This window comes from Macaca mulatta, chromosome 6, assembly GCF_049350105.2.
Source record: "Macaca mulatta isolate MMU2019108-1 chromosome 6, T2T-MMU8v2.0, whole genome shotgun sequence".
Taxonomy (NCBI): Eukaryota; Metazoa; Chordata; class Mammalia; order Primates; family Cercopithecidae; genus Macaca; species Macaca mulatta.
The window spans coordinates 168,386,177-168,404,570 of record NC_133411.1 but is presented as its reverse complement, the minus strand read 5'-3'; the positions used below and the strand labels follow the sequence as shown (position 1 = coordinate 168,404,570).

The 18,394-nt window shown below is 45.0% G+C and overlaps 2 protein-coding genes across 2 annotated transcripts in view; one reads left to right on the top strand and one right to left on the bottom strand.

Annotated features, from left to right (window-relative positions):
• The window catches only part of LOC106999016 (uncharacterized), a 252,474-nt gene that overhangs the window by 66,243 nt on the left and 167,837 nt on the right, over window positions 1-18,394 (bottom strand). The gene's annotated exons all lie outside the window — the stretch shown is intronic.
• The window catches only part of RNF145 (ring finger protein 145), a 347,885-nt gene continuing 343,523 nt past the window's right edge, over window positions 14,033-18,394 (top strand). The window contains exon 1 of the mRNA XM_077937407.1: window positions 14,033-14,036. The gene's annotated coding sequence lies outside the window, so the exon portion shown is untranslated. The remainder of the gene's footprint in view (window positions 14,037-18,394) is intronic.

The following is an 18,394-nucleotide window of genomic DNA, read 5'->3' as shown; positions in this document are numbered from 1 at the left end:
ATGACTTGTTTTGATCACTAGAATACTACAGAAACGACACTGTGCAACTCCTGAGGCTGTGCCTTAAAAGACCTGTAACCTCTGCCTCTGCCTTGGGCACTTGCAGAGTTTCTTTTAGGAATCTAGCAGACATGTTGTGAGGAAGCCCAAACAGCTACGTGGAGGGGCTCACATAAAAGAGAAACAAGGCCCTTGTTTGAACAACTGGTATCTAAGTGCCCCACCCAACACCATGAGAAAAAGAATCTCTCATTTAATCCCTAAGGTCTTGAAAAATTGATTATTGTTTTAGTACACCAAGTTTTGGAGTGCTTTGTTAGCAACCATAGGTCAGAAAACAAACAAACAACAGCAACAAAAAAAACAGAAGTTCAAAAAAATACTTGGAAAATCAGTAAATAGTCTGTTGTTCTCTGAGTCTTATTCAGTCCATAGTGCATACGTGGAACCTCTACATAATGTTAGAGACCTGGAAGAGCATGGTCATAAAATGTGGAAGTCTTCGTGGAAGGACTGGGAAAGCTATTCAGTCAAAAGCCCAGAACTGAAGAGATCCTACCCACTGGGAAAACAATGTAAGGCAAGCAAAGCAGACTGACTGTCATTCTGATGTTCTGTGGGGGGCCCTGGGACTCAGGAAAACCACACCCTGCTCTCCCAGGGCTTTCTGCAGGCCCCTGCCAGCCGGCCCCTGGTACCTCTGAGATGCGAGGTGCCTTCCATGAGGGAGCAGTCATCCCCAGGTAGGAATTATTTGCTTAAATGCTGGAATTAGCTGATGAGGGTTCAAATCCCAGTTTCCCACCGGTTTTTAAGGGAATATTGTACCTTGTCATTCAGAACTTTACCAAGGATGAATCACCATTTGAAAAAATCAGTTCACTATTAGCGTCACTGCTGATAGTATTTACTTCATTCTCTCAGCACACAGGTGTCCATCTGCAACTGGAGCTGCTGCATTCAAGGTGGTTTTACATAATAAGTAAACACATTGATTATTTTGCTTCTAGGATAGTGAGGTCTGAACATTTCCTTATCGAAATACACATTATTTTATTCCAAATTATTTTTCTTTTATATTTTCTTCATAATAAAGATGAGTATTACACATATTTCAAAGTACATTCTAAATGGGTTACATTATGTTTGAATTTCATTTCACATTAAAGAGAGTTTAAAAATATCTGTCATGAAAGGGTTCTTTAAATCTAATGGGGTTGGGAGTACTGTTGTATCAGAACCTCAGCTGCATGGCTGTGAGTTACTCATCCTTTCAAATTCTGCATCTGTACAAACAGATATAGCATCAGTGCCTGCCTCATAGAGTTGCTATGTGGATCAAATGATAGCATTGGGCTCATGAATGTAACTATCATGATGATCATTACAATTATTACCATAACTAATAATACCAGCCTCATCTTCACAGCTTTGTCTAACTGAAACTTGACCTCAGCTCAGTAAATAAGGGCCTTTGTGACCTGACCCCACCCACATCACACCACTAGGGACCCTGTGATCCAACCACACATAATAGCTTGTAATCCCTTGGGTGTTCTGTGCAGTTTCAGGACCCTAGACTGTGTCATGCTGTTCTCTCTGCCTAGAAGGTTCTTTTGTGTGGCCCCCACTCCTCCCCAATCTTCCTTCAATACTCAGACCAACTAGCACCTCTTTCAGGAAAGCTTTTCCACCCACCAACCTGACATCACAACCCCTCCTTGATCCTCCCAGAGCACACGGTGTTTCCTGCACCTCTTGTAGCTATATTGTAATTATTAGTTGATTTATCTACCTCCCATATTAGACTGTGAATTCCCTGAGAGCAGAGAGGATATTGTTTGTGTCTTTAACTTCTGGCACAGCAGCTGGTGGTCAATAAAATATTTGTTGATTGCTTGAATGAAGCAAGTGAGCGAGTGAATGAGTGAATGCTACAGCCTCCCTAGAAACCCACTCAAGAGCTAGGACGCAGCAGGACCAGACCTAAAATTCGGGTCTTTAAACATCCAGCCCAGGTGCCTTCCTGTAGTAACCTGGCTCACTACAGTGGTCTGCCCTGATCAACACTGCAGAATAAACGATTTTCTTCCTAGAAAGTCTGACCTCCAATTTCAGAATTCCCAGATGTCTTGGGCAAAGTGTTACCTTTGAAACCATGAGGAGGAGTATACAAATGTAAAAAATGAGAGGGTCTGGGACGTGGCAAAGGCTCTCAGGAATTGTACATCCCCTGGTTTATAATACACAGGTAGAGGGTCTCTGATCCAAAAATTTGATATCAAAATGCTCCAAAATTCAAAACATTTTGAGCATCGACATGACGTTCCAATGAGTATTTCAGATTTTGGATTTTGGGATTAAGGATGCTCAGTCAGTAAGGATAATTCGAATACAGTTGATCCTAAACAGCACAGGTTTGAACTGCACGGGTCTACTTATACAAGGACTTTTTTTTTTTTTTTTTACCAAATGCAGATTGAGAATACAGTATCATGGAATTCCCTCTTCCCAGAGGTTGCCTAATGGGCCAGGAGTCGGGTTGTCAGGTGACTGGGCAGTAGCAACCAACCAGCTCCTTAGTGAAGAGGTTTGCAGTCTCAGGTCCTGATTTTGGGATGCTGGCAGAGTGGACTTGTGCATATTGGCTTCCTCAGGTCCAGATGCTCCTTTTCAATGTTCATATTCCAGTGTGTCCAGCACCCATTTTATATTCCTGCCTCAGTTCCTACCTGAGGAAGTAGACAGAGCATGGGACTAGGAGTGCAAGGACCCAATTCTAGACCTGGTTCTGCTATTAACCATCTGGTGGCCTTGGGGAAGGTCACATAACCACTTAGGAGACCAGTTTTCCCATTTGTAAAATGATTGCACTTAAATGTATGCCAAGGTTGCTTCCAACCCTTAGTATTCTGTGACCTTCCTACTCAAAGCAATGTCCTCAGACCAGTAGCATCAACATCACGTGAGTCCTTGTTAGAAATGCAAAACCTCAGGTCTCACCCCAGACCTCTTGAAGTAGAATCTACATTTCACAAAACTCCCAGAGGATTCCCATACACCTCAAGCTGTATGTATCTATCCTGTGCTCTGTGTTACCACTTGTTTAACAGCTGGGCTGAGTCTCTCTCCTCCTTCCAGAAAAGTACTTTTGAATTTGGACAAGAGTTGCTTCCACCTAGCAGATTAATGTCACCCAGAGAAGGAGGGATAGCTTTTTGGAAAAGGTTTGTTCAACCTCTACCACCTAAGTAAACTCCAAATCAGATTTCTTTCTCTCCTTTTCTACCTTCCTTTCTTCCTCCTTTATCCCTTCCTTTCCTTCTTTTTTCTCTTCCTTTCTTCTTTTATTTTCCACTAGAAAAACGGAGAGGGGAAAAAAAAGATCCCACCATTTTCCAACAAAAGAATTTCTCTGCTCCTGTTTCTCCAGCGGCCTTGGTCTCCCTGGGATAATCACTGTGTGTGTGGCCCAAGACCTGCCTACCAGGGCAGCCCCCTGGATGAAGGGAGCCATCAGCTGAGGAGGTAGAAGAGGCTTTGGAAGTGGGAGAAGGGGAAGCCAGTGAAGGCAGCACTGATAGGGCTCTGCAGGGAGCCAGGCCCCACTGAGCGTGCTTCTAAAAACAAACATTCTGGATCGCTTTTCCTCTTCTCTTGCCAAAATTTTCCTTCTGGGAATGGGGCCACAGGACCGTTGCCCCCATCCTCAGGCAGCCACGGGGGAGATTCAGAGACCAAAGCTACCCCCTGCTGCACGCTGCTGGTATGCCCAGACCCTGACAGATGATGCATGTCTGCTTGTGTTAGGAGAAGTCAAAAATTAACACATGATCTTCCCAGTCCTTCCCCTATCTGAAAAAAGGACTGTGGCTTCTCCTGCTGAGTTTTTTCCTCTTCCGCACCTTTTCAGGGAGGCGTCTGCCATTGTCAGATGAGTTCTTTGGAAAAGGAAAAGGGGAGAAGAGGTCCAAGGACTGGTGATTATGAAAGAAGGCATCTTTTTAGCTGAGTTTTAAGGAAAAGGCATGAGAATAGTTAACTTATGTGAGGGTTGTTGATGAGAGAGAAAAAAATTGATAAAGTATCTTTATAAATTGGTAGTTCCCAAAGTATGGCTCCAAGACCACTACAATAGCATCAGTGTGGTTTGGGAATTTGCAGATTCTCAGGCCCCACCTCAGACCTACTGAATTAGATACCCTGGCAATGGGATGCAGAAATTCCTTTTCATACGCTTTCCAAGTGATTTTGATAGCTGCCGAAGTTTGAGAACTGTGCTATAGAACTACTGTTCCCACAGTGCTTGAGAATGGGAGGTAGAAAGCTAGAGTTCATTTGAAACAATTTGACTCTTTCTGTGCATACTTTGGCTCTAAGACTGGAAGCTGTGCATCACCAATGGGACAGGGTTGCACCTTTCTTCCCGGTGTTCACCGCCTGGAAGGGTGGTCTGATGCCGTGGATGTTGCCTTGCTCTTGTGCAGAATCACCCCGCAAGAGCCTGTCCCTGAGCAAGTCAGTACTGCTGATCAAGCCAGCACTGAGCAAGTCATCTGTCCCTGAGCAAGTCAGCACTGCGCTTCCAAAACAAATCACAGCATGTAAATAAACAGGAAGGACCCGTCTTTCATCCTTGGGGATTTGTTCTCAAGAACTGATATTCTCAAAGTCCTGTTTTCATTCAATAATAAGCGGCACATTCAATTTCTGCCCCAGACTGCAATCCTACCTTAAACTATAACCAGAACTGGACAGAGGCTGGAGGACTGGAGAGAAAATATATTCTTGTGATTCAAGTTTTCCTAGATCCCACCAGGCTATAAATACAGAGAGGTTTCAAAACAAACCCAGATATTTCGGTTTTGACTCTGCCTTGTTCAGGGAGGGCTGTAGCATCCCGAGCCTACTGCCAGTGTCTCATGAGATGCTCATAAATTGGGTTGACAATTACCATGTGTCATCTGTTCTACAAGGGGTGCCTTTTACTGGGCATTGCCCTACCCAGTAGGTTCTGACTCACTTAATAGGTTTGAAAGTAGTTTAGCAAATTCTTAATGGCCTCATAATATTCCACCCCAAGAATGTACCATACTTGGAATACTCAACTCCCAGTTATGGCCCTTTCCCATTTTTCCCTCTCACAAACAATGCTGCAATGAACATTCTAGTATCAATAATCTGATGTAGTTCTGTGAATGTATGTGTAAATTAAACTCTTGCCCATGTGTCAAAGGGTATATGCATTTATACTTGATTTACATTACAAAAATGCACAACTAAAATATTGCATCCAGTTATCTGCACATTAACTGAATAAAAACCTCTGTTACTTCATTCACTTGTCAATACTGAGTACAGTTGGCCCTCCATATCTGTAGGTTCTGTATCCATGGATTCAACCAACTTCAGATTGAAGATATTTTAAAACATAAATAAATACAAATATCAATACAACAAAAAATACATATAAAAACAATGCAGTACAACCACTTTTTACTATTATAAATAATCTAGATGTGACTTGAAGTACACAGGAGGATGTGTGTAGGTTATATGCAAATACTACGTCATTTTATATGAGGGACTTAAGCATTTTCAGATTCTGGTAACTGGAAGGTCCTGGAGCCAATGTCTTGAGAATATCGAGGGATGATTGTATTATCACACATTTTAAATTTTTGCCAAGCTGATAGGTGAAAAATCGCACCTTGTTGTTTGGATTTGCATGTCTTTAATTTGATGAAACTGGAACATCTTTTCATTCATTTATTGAATATTTGCATTTGTTTTTCTGGGAACTGCCTTTCATATCCTTTGCCCATTTTTTGGTTGGCCTGTTCATATTTATTCTTATTGGTTTGTATATGCTCTTTGTAAAATAAGGAAATTATCTCTGTCTGTTTTATGTGTTGCAAATTTCGTGTACCACTTTATCATTTGTCTCTTGACTTTGTGGAATTCGCTTCCACAAAGACATTTTAATTTTATGTAGTCGCATTGATTAATATTTTGCTTTATGAAGATTGGTGTATGGGGGAAGAATAGGCAATGAGGTTACCCACTTCAGATGGTATTTGCTCGCCCCCTTTGTCCTTTCTGAAGCCAGAGACTTGGAGTTGACCCAAGGCTGAAGCAAAGGTGGGAGGAAGATTGTACTGGTCCACCTACTCGAAAGGCTACAACTGGTCCTGGATCAGCCACTTTCATAGACCCAGAGCAACACTCCTTTCACTTTTGGTGCAAAAGACAGTTGGTTGACCCACTCTCCTTTACCCTCGTGGAGAATTATCTTTCTTGGGCCTCATTACTCTTCCTACAATCTGACCTTGGTGGGGGTCACCCACCAAACAAACATCCTAACTGAATCTCCAAGAGAGCAAGTTGAAGTTGTTGTCTTTTTCCTTCCAGGGGCCACTGTGCTCCTAAAAATATAGGTGCAAATAGCCCATCCATCTCTCCCCAATACAAAGGAAGGCCCCGTCTTACTACTAATGAAGGAGTAAGTCACAAGTCCCTAGTTCAACCAAAATGTCCTGGCACAAAATTAATGAACCCACTGATCACCCCTTAAACCTTCCAGAGGAATATGTCAACTTAATTGAATCTCTTCCTGGTGGCACTTCAAGAAGTATAAAAAGGGAGGTGACAAACATTCAAGTTCTGTGGGAAAGGACATTTGTGGGCAGGGTGGAGGGAGATGGTCAGCACATGGGCACATCTACCCTGCCCCGAGTTCTGTCCCAGGGTCAGCTCCCCTAAATGCTCTTCACTGCCCAGCACAGCGCCGCCTCTAAAAATGCCATTTTAATTTGATTTTTTTTTTTTTTTTTGAGATAGAGTCTCACTCTGTCGCCAGGCTGGAGTGCAGCGGTGCGATCTTGGCTCACTGCAACCTCTGCCTCCCGGGCTGAATCGATTCTCCTGCCTCAGCCTCCCGAGTAGCTGGGATTACAGGCACGTGCCACCACATTCAGCTAATTTTTGTATTGTTAGTAGAGACGGGGTTTCACCATGTTGGCCAGGATGGTCTCGATCTCTTGACCTCATGATGCACCTGCCTCGGCCTCCCAAAGTGCTGGGATTACAGGCGTGAGCCACTGCACCTGGCCTAATTTGATTTTTACAATCACACCTATGGCAGTAGCTGTCAGTGGAGAGGTGGACCAGGTACTGCAGCTGTTCGGATCCCAGGTGGTTTGTCAGAATAGAGTTGGTGAGTCGGGAACTCTACTATGCTGCTTTTAGGCAAACAGAAAGGGGTCAATAGAAAGAGTTAATCTAAGATGGAAAGCTGGCATAACTCACATCCTGCTCATAACCCTGTGCCCACACCCCAGGAAATGGGTATGAATTTTGCTTCTCAGCTCAGTGAGAAGAAATGTTGCATTACTTCAAGTCCAATGAAATCTAATTCTTAAGTCCTCACTCACAGGTTGGTGGGAAATTCAGTCTCAGTTATAATTTTGAGAGCTCTTCTAGCCCCTGAATTCATACCAGAATCCAGGACCTTATTTGGAGATGAGGTAACAGAAAAAGAGTCATCCTGAGTGAGCTCACTGCTGACGCACCAATGGTTGAAACCCATGGCCCTTTGAAACGTGCTGCTCACTCCTGTGCGCTGCTGGGTGTTTCCTGAAAGCTACATTCCAGCTGTGCTCTGAGATCCCGCAACCTTCTGAGGGTGCTGAGTGTGGGATGGAGCGTGGGGCCCTGTCAACTAGAGGACTTGCTCAAACCTGGCCGTTTCCTCAGTTGTGGTGGTTTTAAAACATGTCTGCAAACCCTCAGACCTTCCTCTCATTAAGAGGTGAAGCCTAATTCCTCTCCCTTTGAGTATGGCCAATCCTTGGTGTGATAGGCTAAACTGTGTCCTTCCTCTCCTCTCAGATCCCCATATTGAAACCCCCAGTACCTTCAGAATGTGACTGTATTCAGAGACAGGGCCTTTCAAGAGGTGATTAAATTAAAATAAGGCCATTAGGGTGGGGCCCTAATCCAATTTAACTGCTGTCCTCGTGTAAGAAGAGGAGATTAGGACACAGACACACACTTAGAAGGAAGCCCACGTGAAGACGCAGGGAGAAGAAGACCATCCACAAGCCAAAGAGAGCAGCCTCAGAAAAAAACAACCCTTCCAACACCTTGATCTCAGACTTCTGGCCTCCAGAACAGAAAACAAATTTCTGTTGTCCAAGCCACCTACTCTGTGGTGCTTTGTTATGGCAGCCCAGCAAACGAATGCCCTTGGGGACTCACTTCTAGCAAATAGAATGCAGTCAAAATGATACTGCCTGGCTTCTCAGGCTAAGTCAGAAAGGGTGATGGAGCTTCTGCCTAGTTCTCTCCCAAGACCCCCACCTTTGGAACCTGGCCACCACACAGTGAGGAGGAAGCCCGGGCCCCGCCGAGAGGTGTAGGTGTTCTGGCTGGCATCCCCAGCAAGGGCCCCGGCTCTGACAGCCAGCATGAATTGCCAGGTATGTGAGTGAGCAAACCATGAGAGGAGTCCAGCCCCGGCCTTCCAGCCACCCCAGCCGAGTGGAGAGAGAGACATGCTGTTCCTGCAGCATCCTGGCCAAACTTCCAATTCGTGAGCAAAATAAATGCTGTTGTTTTAAGCCAGGGCATTTTTTTAAAGCAGCAGTGGATAAAAAAGAACACCAGTCTTGAGGTATCAACAGCTTCTTCTGCTTCTCTAACCTTAAGGAACTTTTTCTCTCTCCTCCTCCCGATTTGGAAAGATCCCACATAATCTCCCTTCCATTTGTCTTTAGTTATGCAATATTGGCTTCTCTTGCCAGGGGGAAAGGGTGGGGGTAGGAGAGGTTTATGCCAACTGGTGTTTCTTACAAATGTGCACGAATACAGTAATTAGAGTATTCTCCATACAACAGGCTTTTATGTCAGGTGGAAGGTGAGGTCTGTAAAAGTAAGCAGATCAGTGCATGTTTATACAGTGGTGATGAATAAGTGCAGGTCCCCACTGGCCGCCTCTGCTCATGCTTCATGCCAACCTTGAGTGCTGAATGTAAAATTCAGCACTCTTCCACATCCCTCCAAAAAACCCAATTCCCAAAGCACTGGAGATTAATGCAGACATCATTGAAGTTTGAATTGGGAAGTGGAGAGACGGGTACATTTCCCACTACACAAGAAGACTTTCGGAGTCTACCGTAGACATCACGACCTTTTCTTTCTAGTCTTTCCACAATCTATCCCCTCTCCGCAAGTGCCCTATCACCTCCACCAGCGAGATTCTACCTCCCTTCCCTAATGTGCTACACCCAGTCTAATAAAAAATCCTGGGCAGCCAAATAGGAACAGCTAATTGTTCCTGAAGCATGCCCCAAAGGCTTTCAGCTCATTCCAACACACTTCCAAACTCATTTTAGTGTTGTTACTCATGTTCCTTGTTTCTGTTTCTTTCCCTTGGAGCTCAAGGAAATTGGCAAGAGTCGCACTGTTTTCTCTTTGCTGTGCTGAAGAATGCGACCATGGCAGCCCTCCTCTAAAATTCCCATGCCAAAGTCAACAATGAGGTGGAGAACCTAGAGCCAGGCACCTTGTGCCTGGTGTCCCAATCTTGTTGTGGCAATGGCCTTATCTGCAAATGGCATGCAGCACACAGCTCTAAAATAGCAACAAGACAAGGCAAGTGCAAAAGGAAATGCTCCCAGTGTGCCCATCATCATTTTTCTTGCTAGATGGAGGGTATTGGAGTCTATTCCTCATCTCAGAGGTGGGCAAACTGTGGAAATCAAATCAGTGGGTAACACCAGGGATGTAGGTTAGTGGAAGCCAGCTGCCTCTCAGAGAGGCAATTATGTAATAATTATAATATTGTTATGTAAAAATTATAACGGTAACTTCCAGACCACTTCTTCTGAGACAGACATCATGCCAAGTGCCTTATGTACCATCCCAATGAATACTCAGAACAACCTTATGAGGCAGGTATCATTATTATTCACATTTCACACATGGATGGCAAAACTGAGGCTCAAAGGTCCTAAGTGCCTTATCCAGGACTACAGAGCTAATGAGGACAGCTGACTAATGAGCAAATGAAGACAGTCCTCTTGTCTCCTAGTCAGTATCAAAGGAATATCAAAGGAATCTGGTCTGAGAAGGCCCAAAAGAAGAGCTGCCTTTTTTTGAGTATGTGCTAACCCTTTGAGGAGAGGTCTCTGTTTGGTTGCACATAGCTGCCCTGTGAGGAAGGTGTGCTTATCATCCTCATGGAACGAATGAAATGGGTTCAGTAGATGAGTGGGAAGCAATAAGCTTAATGGGCTGGATGGAATCAAGAGGGTAGGTAAGTCTGGGAAATCTGTGAGTCACCTACAAAGGGTTGGCAGGTTGCTTTCAAGGTTTCCATTTTTCTCCGATCACTCTTCTATTTAATATTCAACTAGTAATAGTCTGAACCTCTCCCTCTCCACTGGACCGCACCAGTGGGTGGCATCTTCAATTTCCTTCCCCTATTTTAGTGCCACTCCCTGAAGAATGCTTACTGCTTTGTCTAAATCCCTTCAGGTGACTTTTTTATCATCTTTAGACACTGGGGCTTTGCTTATCCTGCTTTGCCTCAAGTTGAACATTTGAGAGCATCTAATGCACGACACCGAAGTTGGCACTTTGGTCAGCTTCCCAAAGCTGACAGCGAGTTCTATCCCTGAGTGGGGCATGAGGGCCAGGCCCATCTTTTTATACAATACTAGGGCAAGTGATGGTGCCCTTGGCTGGCACTGTTTGAATGCAGCAGCCCCAATGAAAGTACCTATCTCTCACATTACCACACACACACCAGCACTAAGTATTAACATCATCAACAAGTGAAAAATTGATTACTTTTAAATTTGCATTGCAAAACAAATCTTTTACACTGCAAAGCACAAGACAAGTTCAAGTCCAACATATAACATTAGTTAGAGGGCACACAATCTACATAATGACAATGTTTAGGGTTGTCAGGACAAAAACCATAAAGGTGACCTTTATTAACTACTTGGTAAGTACCAGGTACTCTGATAAACACTTTATACACTTTAATGACTACCCTGTGAGGTAGCTATTGTTACTGTCTTATTTACAGACAAGGAAGCAGAGGTATAGAGAAACAGAATAATTTAATTGCTCCAGGACTTGGTAAATCAGTAACAGAGCCAAGACTACCCCACTAAGGCAGTAGAGCATCCAAGAGGGACATGTTTGGTGGTGCCTTAGTTCCTCCTCTGTCAACCACTCTGATGTGATTCAGGCATATTATGTCCTCCAAGCCTCTGCTACTCATCGTTAAAGTGTTGGAGACTCACCTGGTTGCTGTGAAGACCAAATGGGAAGGGGAGGAGGGAAGAGATAAAAAGGAGAGAAAAAGAAGAGACAGGGAGAGGGAAGGGGAGGGGAAGGAAGCTCAACGACCTCGATTAACAGTAGCATAAGCTGTAAAAACATCCAGCACTCTGACTATTTCCACCAAAGACACTTCTTCACCAAGTTCTGGGCAAGCCAGGCCACTGACTATGGATGGGGAACCTAAACCTGGTCACTTCCCACTCCCGGGCACCCTCTCTGCAAAAAGAACAGAGTTGATTATCCCTAAAGAGTCCCTAGAGCTAAAGAATGTGTCATAATGGGGCCCCTAGCCGAGTGGAGTGACTCATGCCTATAATCCCAGCACTTTGGGAGGCTGAAGCAGGGGGATTGCTTGACCCCAGGAGTTTGAGAACAGCCTAGGCAACATAGTGAGACCTCATCTCTACTAAATTTTTTAAATTAGCTGAGCATGGTGGCATGCACCTATAGTCCCAGCTACTCAGGAGGCCAACACAGAAGGATTGCTGGAGCCCAGGAGTTCGAGGTTGCGGTGAGCTATGATTGCATATGATTGCACCATTGCACTTCAGCCTGGGCAACAGAGTAAGACCTTGACTCTAAAAAAAAAAAAAAAAAAAAGTGAGGGGCCCTACTGTCTTGACTCAGGCCTTCTCCTCTTCCCATCACCCGCCAAGCAGCAGATGGGCCAGTAGCCGCCAGCGACACCTGCAGGCGGTGGGAAGCCCTGCAGCTGCTCAGTACAAAGGCTCAGGACTCCGCATGTTATTAATACTTCATTGAGTTGAGGGAAGGTCTTTGATTTTCTTTAAACCGAAAGTCTGGAGGAGAGTTTCTGTTTGTTAAACAATCTCATGCATCAAGAAGTATAATTCCCAGGAAGTTCCATTCTGCTACCTGTTTCATGAAATGCAGCAAGGAATTTTGTACTGTTCTCTCATACACACATTCAAGACTGATCTAAATTTCAGATGCAGCCAGCAGTGGCCTTGGTTTCATTTTTTAAGGGTCATATGAAGGTATCCCATGTCCCTCAACAAAATCTTCTCTTTCCTAAGCCTGTTGAGAAAGATTTACTTGCTATTATCAATTCATTTCTTTGGACTAGGCTCTGGCCTCTTTTTGAAGAGCATTTTGAAAATGCAAACTTGGTGATAGAGATAATCCATCAAGTCTCTATCACACAGTATAAAGGACCATCAGGCTGCTCATTTTAATTATTCACTCTATAAATCTGGGGAAAACACCTCAACTCTCTGTGACTCTGTTTTCTCAGCTGTGAAGTGGGAATAATGGTGACTGTAAAGATTAGCTGATACAGTCCACATTAAGGGTACAAGGCCTGGCACAGTCAACATGGAAGTGGTGGAAGGCGTGGTGGTGGGCGTCATAGTAGAAGCAGTAGGAGAGGAGTTATTGTTGTCCACACCAGAAGAGATGAGGAGAAGTAAGACCAGTCAGTACCTGGAAGGCAAAAGGAGTGCTAAAAGGAAAGAAGATAGAAGACAAAAGTCACCAACTGGGCCATTTTGCTGAGAGCTGATCCTGGTGACCCCATGGCAAACACAGACAACCAGGGCGCCTGCCACCAACTCAGCAGGAGTTAGGTTCCAGGCACCTCTGCTCAGACACTGAATTCATTCCCTCTGAATCCTCATAAGAACACCATGAAGTAGGTTCTACTTACAGTCGTCATTTACAATTGAGAAAACTGAGCCTCAGAGAATTAGGGCAACTTGCCTTAAAGGCATACAGCAAGGAGGCAACAGAACCAGGATCCCAGCCATCTCTCTGAGCCCAAAGCCTAAATGGCAGACTCAGAACCACTGCCCTAGGAACCACAGGCAACATCAAGCAGCTTCATTTCTGCCTATTCCCTGGCCCAGGAGGCTGCAGCGACAGGGTGGGTTGGGGGGTGGCTGTGGGGGTACAGTGCACGTAGCTCTTCTCTCTTCAGAGTCTGGGGATTATAACCTTGCAGCAAGCAGACAAGCCCTGGCCCAGGCAGGGCTAGATCTGAAGCCCTGCTATCTGCTTCATTTCATCAGGCCGCTGGCGGCTGAGCACAGGAAATTAAAAGCAACTCGTAGATCATAGAGCGTGGCACCCAGTGATCTCAGACAGAATCCATCCCCTTCCCTCCCACTTCTCCTTGTGCAAGAGCATGGCTTTTAGCAGTCAGTTGCTGAATTTGTGCAGGGAGTCAGGCTGCCCTAGTCGCCAGGGCCCTGGAGGCAAACAAGGAGGCCCTGCCCTCAGAGGGTCTGGGGAGGTAGTCCCTTTACAGTGGGGGTGTGTGCAGGGGTGTGTGTGTGCGCACGCACGTGCGCACATGCGTGTGTGCGTGTGTGTGTGTGTTCTGGAAGGAGACACAGGAAACAGTGGTGGCCTCTGAGGGGCAAACTGGGGTCAGAGGCAAAGGAACGCCCAACTTTTCCATTTATATCAATTTGTGTGCTTGAACTTTTTACTGTGTGTTTATGTTAACTATTTTTACAAACAATACATCTTTTAATGATGAAATAAAATATGGGTCTACATAGAGGATAGACTCCTAACCCACGGAGAAGGGCAAGATTAGAAACGATTTCTTTCAGGTGATACTCTTGAGTTCTAAAGAACAAAATCAAGAGGTAACGAAGAAAGAAGAGGGAACTTCAGGTAGAGGGAGCTCAAGCAAAGGCGTGGAGGTATGGGGGTGCCAGGGCAGTAGCTTGGTGTATGGGAAAGGGCCTAGCACTGGAAGATAAAGGACTGGACTCTCAGCCCTTCTCCTTGCTCCTTCGTCTGTTAGCGACACACCACAGCACTGCTCAGTTCTAACCGTAGACCTATTGTGAAATTAATTGTAGAGGGAGGTAGTCATTTTACCTGCTCCACTCTTGTGTGTCAGCAGCAACATCTTACAGCTGAGGTACACCACAAGCATGGGCATTTGCTAATTCTGCTTGCCTGGCATCCCTTCCTCTGAGTTTTGGCAAAAGTAGCCCCTTTCCTTCCTCAGTCAAGTCTCCTCTTATTCTCCTATGTGGTCCTGAGAAGATGGCCGGTCAATCTCGACACCCTTACTCCATGCTACCCCAGTCAAGGAGGGTGGGGATTTAACCCAGACTCAGGCCATCGAACTTCTCTTCCTAAGGTTTGAACTTGGTGGAAGCCTTCTTAGCATGGCAAACCCCTGGGCCAATTCATCCCCATGGGGTTGCCCTGAAGTGGGGTCTACTGTTCCTGCTTATTGGGACCTGACTGTTCAAATTCCCCTTCAGTTCTACGTGCCACCCAGAATCCTCCCAATAGAACCCTTTGTTGGCTTTTTAGCCTATCAATTTCTGTTATTTACTACCAAAGAAATCTGGTGAGTGCCTTTGTTCTTTGAGAGTCAAATAAAAATATGGTTTTAGACCCCAACCTACACATGATAAACGACCCTCACCCTTCTGGAGAATTCCTATTATCTCTTGCCTTATTTCACTTGTTTCCAGTGAGTTATTTTGTTTTAGTTTATCGATGGTCTCACCATCCTCTGTGGGCTGTCTTTACCAATAAAAAACAAACAAACAAACAAACAAACAAAAAAAACTCAGCAACTTTCTTCAACTTCTCTCTGTTCTACCCCTCCCAAACAAAACCCACTTACACAAGGTAGTGTGTGTGTTTGTGTGTGCGTGTGTGTTTGTGTGTGTGTGTGTATGTGTAGCAGTCTTTGAAAAAGAGAGAAAAAGGTTTATAGAACTCATACACAAAAAAACTACAATAAAAAGTTAGAAAACCCTGTTCTTAAAAAGTTTAACCAATGCAGACTTCAAGTTCTAGTTTCTCTCTGCTAGATCCTCTCTACCTCTATTTCTTGTCTTTCTTGAACCCCCCTCATCCAAGCTATGTTATGCAAAAAAAAAATAATAAAATTATTTCTCTTGTTATCACTTCGTCTCCTACCAACTTTGCCCTCAGGATTTCAAGGCAGTCTTGTCCCACAAGAGAATTCTAGGGCTGGCCCACTACAATGGTTTCTGCAGACAGAAGATGAGAACAAGGCCAAATGACCAGTTGTGGCATCTTTCAGTCATAAGTTCAATGATTCTGGGCACAGTAAGAATGCCAATCCTTCTTCCTACTTTAATTCACATTCAATTAGATGGAGCAATAATCTCGGCAAGCCTCTTTCACAGGTGATGTTCATTTCTCTCCAGAAACAAGGAGCCCTCTAAGGGAAGGAAGTCATCGGAATTAGAGCCACAGGTGGCTGAGGACAGGGCCAGGGACCAGTAGAGATTCTGGACAGCGTGACTGTCTGGTTGGCAACTGGGCTTTTCCCCTGCTGAATCTTTCTCTTGTAACTTTGTGTGCATACACCCGGTCACCATACACTCAGGATCCTGAGGGTGTGAGATCTGCATGGTATTTGCTTTTCATGGCGCCCACCCAAGCAATGATTGGCACTGGATACACACTGGGTCACATGCTTGTAGAATTAGCTTGTAGAATTACCATATCCACTCCCAGAACCCAGAACATATCCACTCCCAGAATTAGCATATGCCTGTAGAATTAGCATATCCACTCCCAGAACTCACATTTCTCACAAATCGTTCATTCAACAAACCATATTAAATTACTTCTCTGTGCTAAGCAATGGGGACAAAAGCAAAATAAGTCCCCACCCCTGGCCACAAGAGTCTAAGAATCTAGTAAAGGATGGAGAGAAGAAACAGGCAATTATTCAAAGGTAAGATAAGTACTGGGTCATGGATCCGCTCATCAAGTGCCTATTGAGCATTTTCTATGTATTAGGCTTTGTCAATTACCTGGGATTCGAGGGAAATAAGGCACATCTCTGTTATTTAAAAAAAAAGAAAGAAAAGAAAAAAGCCCTGTGAGTTTGATTGTGCGTTGGATGTCTAGAGGACAGGAAAAGTGGACAGGAGAAAATTCCCAAGCACCTAACACAGTGCCAAGCACAAAGAGTCACTCAGTGAATATTTACTGAATGAGAGTTGACTAAAACAAATAATTACAGACATGATACAGACTATGACAGAAGCAAAAGTGGGCTGTGGCTGTTTGGAAATCAAAGAGCATCTTTTAAAAGGGAGATGGCACCCGAAACCTTGCCGAGTAGGAATGTTCCAGAAGTAAGAGAGAAGACTAGGGTTTCTGGAACAAGGACCAGCACCTATGAAGGCTCTGAGGCACAGACCACTGTGACCCGTGGAGAAGTGATGAGTGGAGAAGGAGCATGAGTTTGGTGGGGATGGCAGGGAGTGGCCAGTAATGGGGTTGGAAAAATAAGTCTAAGGCTATATCCCTGAGGGATTTATGACATATGAACACTGGAGAAGCAAGTGGACAGACGTTGCTCCTCTGTATCTGCACTTTCGCAGCAGAAAATAGAAGGCATCTCTCACCTACCTGATAACAGAGGAGGTGAGAATGTACGCTTTAGAATCAAGTGGACACTGGGTTCAAATCCCAGCACTGCTACCTTTGAACAGTGAGCTGTTGGGCAGGTAACTGAGCCTCTCTGCACCTCAGTAGTTTCATCTCCAAAACAAGTACCATGAAATCCACCCCAGGGGAGTGTTGCAAAGAAATCAATAAGGTAAGGTATGTAAAATTTTGAATAGAGTGCCTGGCTTACAGTGACTATTTTTAAAGCATTGGGTTTTTTTTTATTGTTATTACTGTAATCATTGTTATTCCTGTCATTCTATTTGGAATAACGTTACTTCTCATCCATCCTTTACTGCCTATTAAAAAAAAAGTTAAATTTGAGGCCAGTCTTTTCCAAACTGGTTATCTCCACAGAGCAAATGAATTTAGAGCCATTACTTGATGGTGAGTGGGGATTACTCAGGTTGGAAGGAACCTCCAAGAGCCTGTGGCCCGACAAACCTCTTCAATTTACCACTGAGGAGCCTGAGGCCCAGGTACCAAAGGCTGGCCCCTGACCCCAAAAGAGCTTACAGAGAGAACTGGGCTAACCCCCAGGCCTTCAGGCTCAGATCCAGACCCTCCAGATACATTTTACTGTCTCCCATTTAACCCTGTTGCCATGTCAACAAGTCCAAGATTAAAATCTACTGCAAATGCCAACCTCTCAAACACACATCAGAGGGCCCCGCCCACCTCACCGGGCCTACAGAGGTTGGTTTGCTTTCTTTACACCCTCTTGTAGCATCCACAAGCTGCTGCTCAAGTCTGAGAACAGACTCTGCCCTGGAGCCCTCATAGAGGAGGGGTCCCTCCCAGCCAGTGTCAGCTTACAGTGGGAACAGGGTCTGGGGCATGGCCAGAGCCTGGCTGACACCGGAATGTTGTTGCTTCCCCATGCCCTCATCCGCAGCAGAGGTGGTGTCAGGCTGTGGCCAGCCTCACCATAGCAAGGGGCGTGTTTCTCACCAGCAGGCCTGGCCGGGTTGCTTTGGAGTCAGCCCCTTCTCTGCTTCAGGCTCTCACAGTTTCCCAGAACTTGGTCAGGGTCACGGCTCTCCTATGGAAGAGAAGTTCAAGGGGAGACCCTTGGCAGAAAGGAGCCCAGCTTTTTCTGGAACTCCCCCAGTAGCTCTTCAAACCCCTCACTAAGGGATTTAATGGGAGGACTCACGCGGCCTGAACAAGCCAAGTGAAGCACTCGTCTGCTATTCTGTTCCGTTTGTGAGACTCAGAGGGCTTGTCATACCCACAGTCAAATTTAAATAAATATTTAGCAAATGGGGTTATTTTCTGCACCATGAGGGAAAGAGGTTATTTTCTGCACCAGAAGTTATTATTCTCTACTCACAGCTGGCCAGACTGTGGGTGAGGTTCCTAACCCATAGGTAGCCAAGATGTTGGCCCATGTGGGAACCCTGGTCTAGCCAGTAGGACTCTCCTGTGCTGGATGGTACTGACCCACTGAGCCAATCAGATTCTTTCTTGTGCCTTACTGTATTCTCCAAATACATACGGGGGCCTTCCATGTGCCAAGCACTATGCTAGGTTCCAGTGATACAAACGTAGAAGGGGCTCTATAACCTCAGACCTCTGTGCTTTTAGAAGGAGTTCAATATAGGAATCC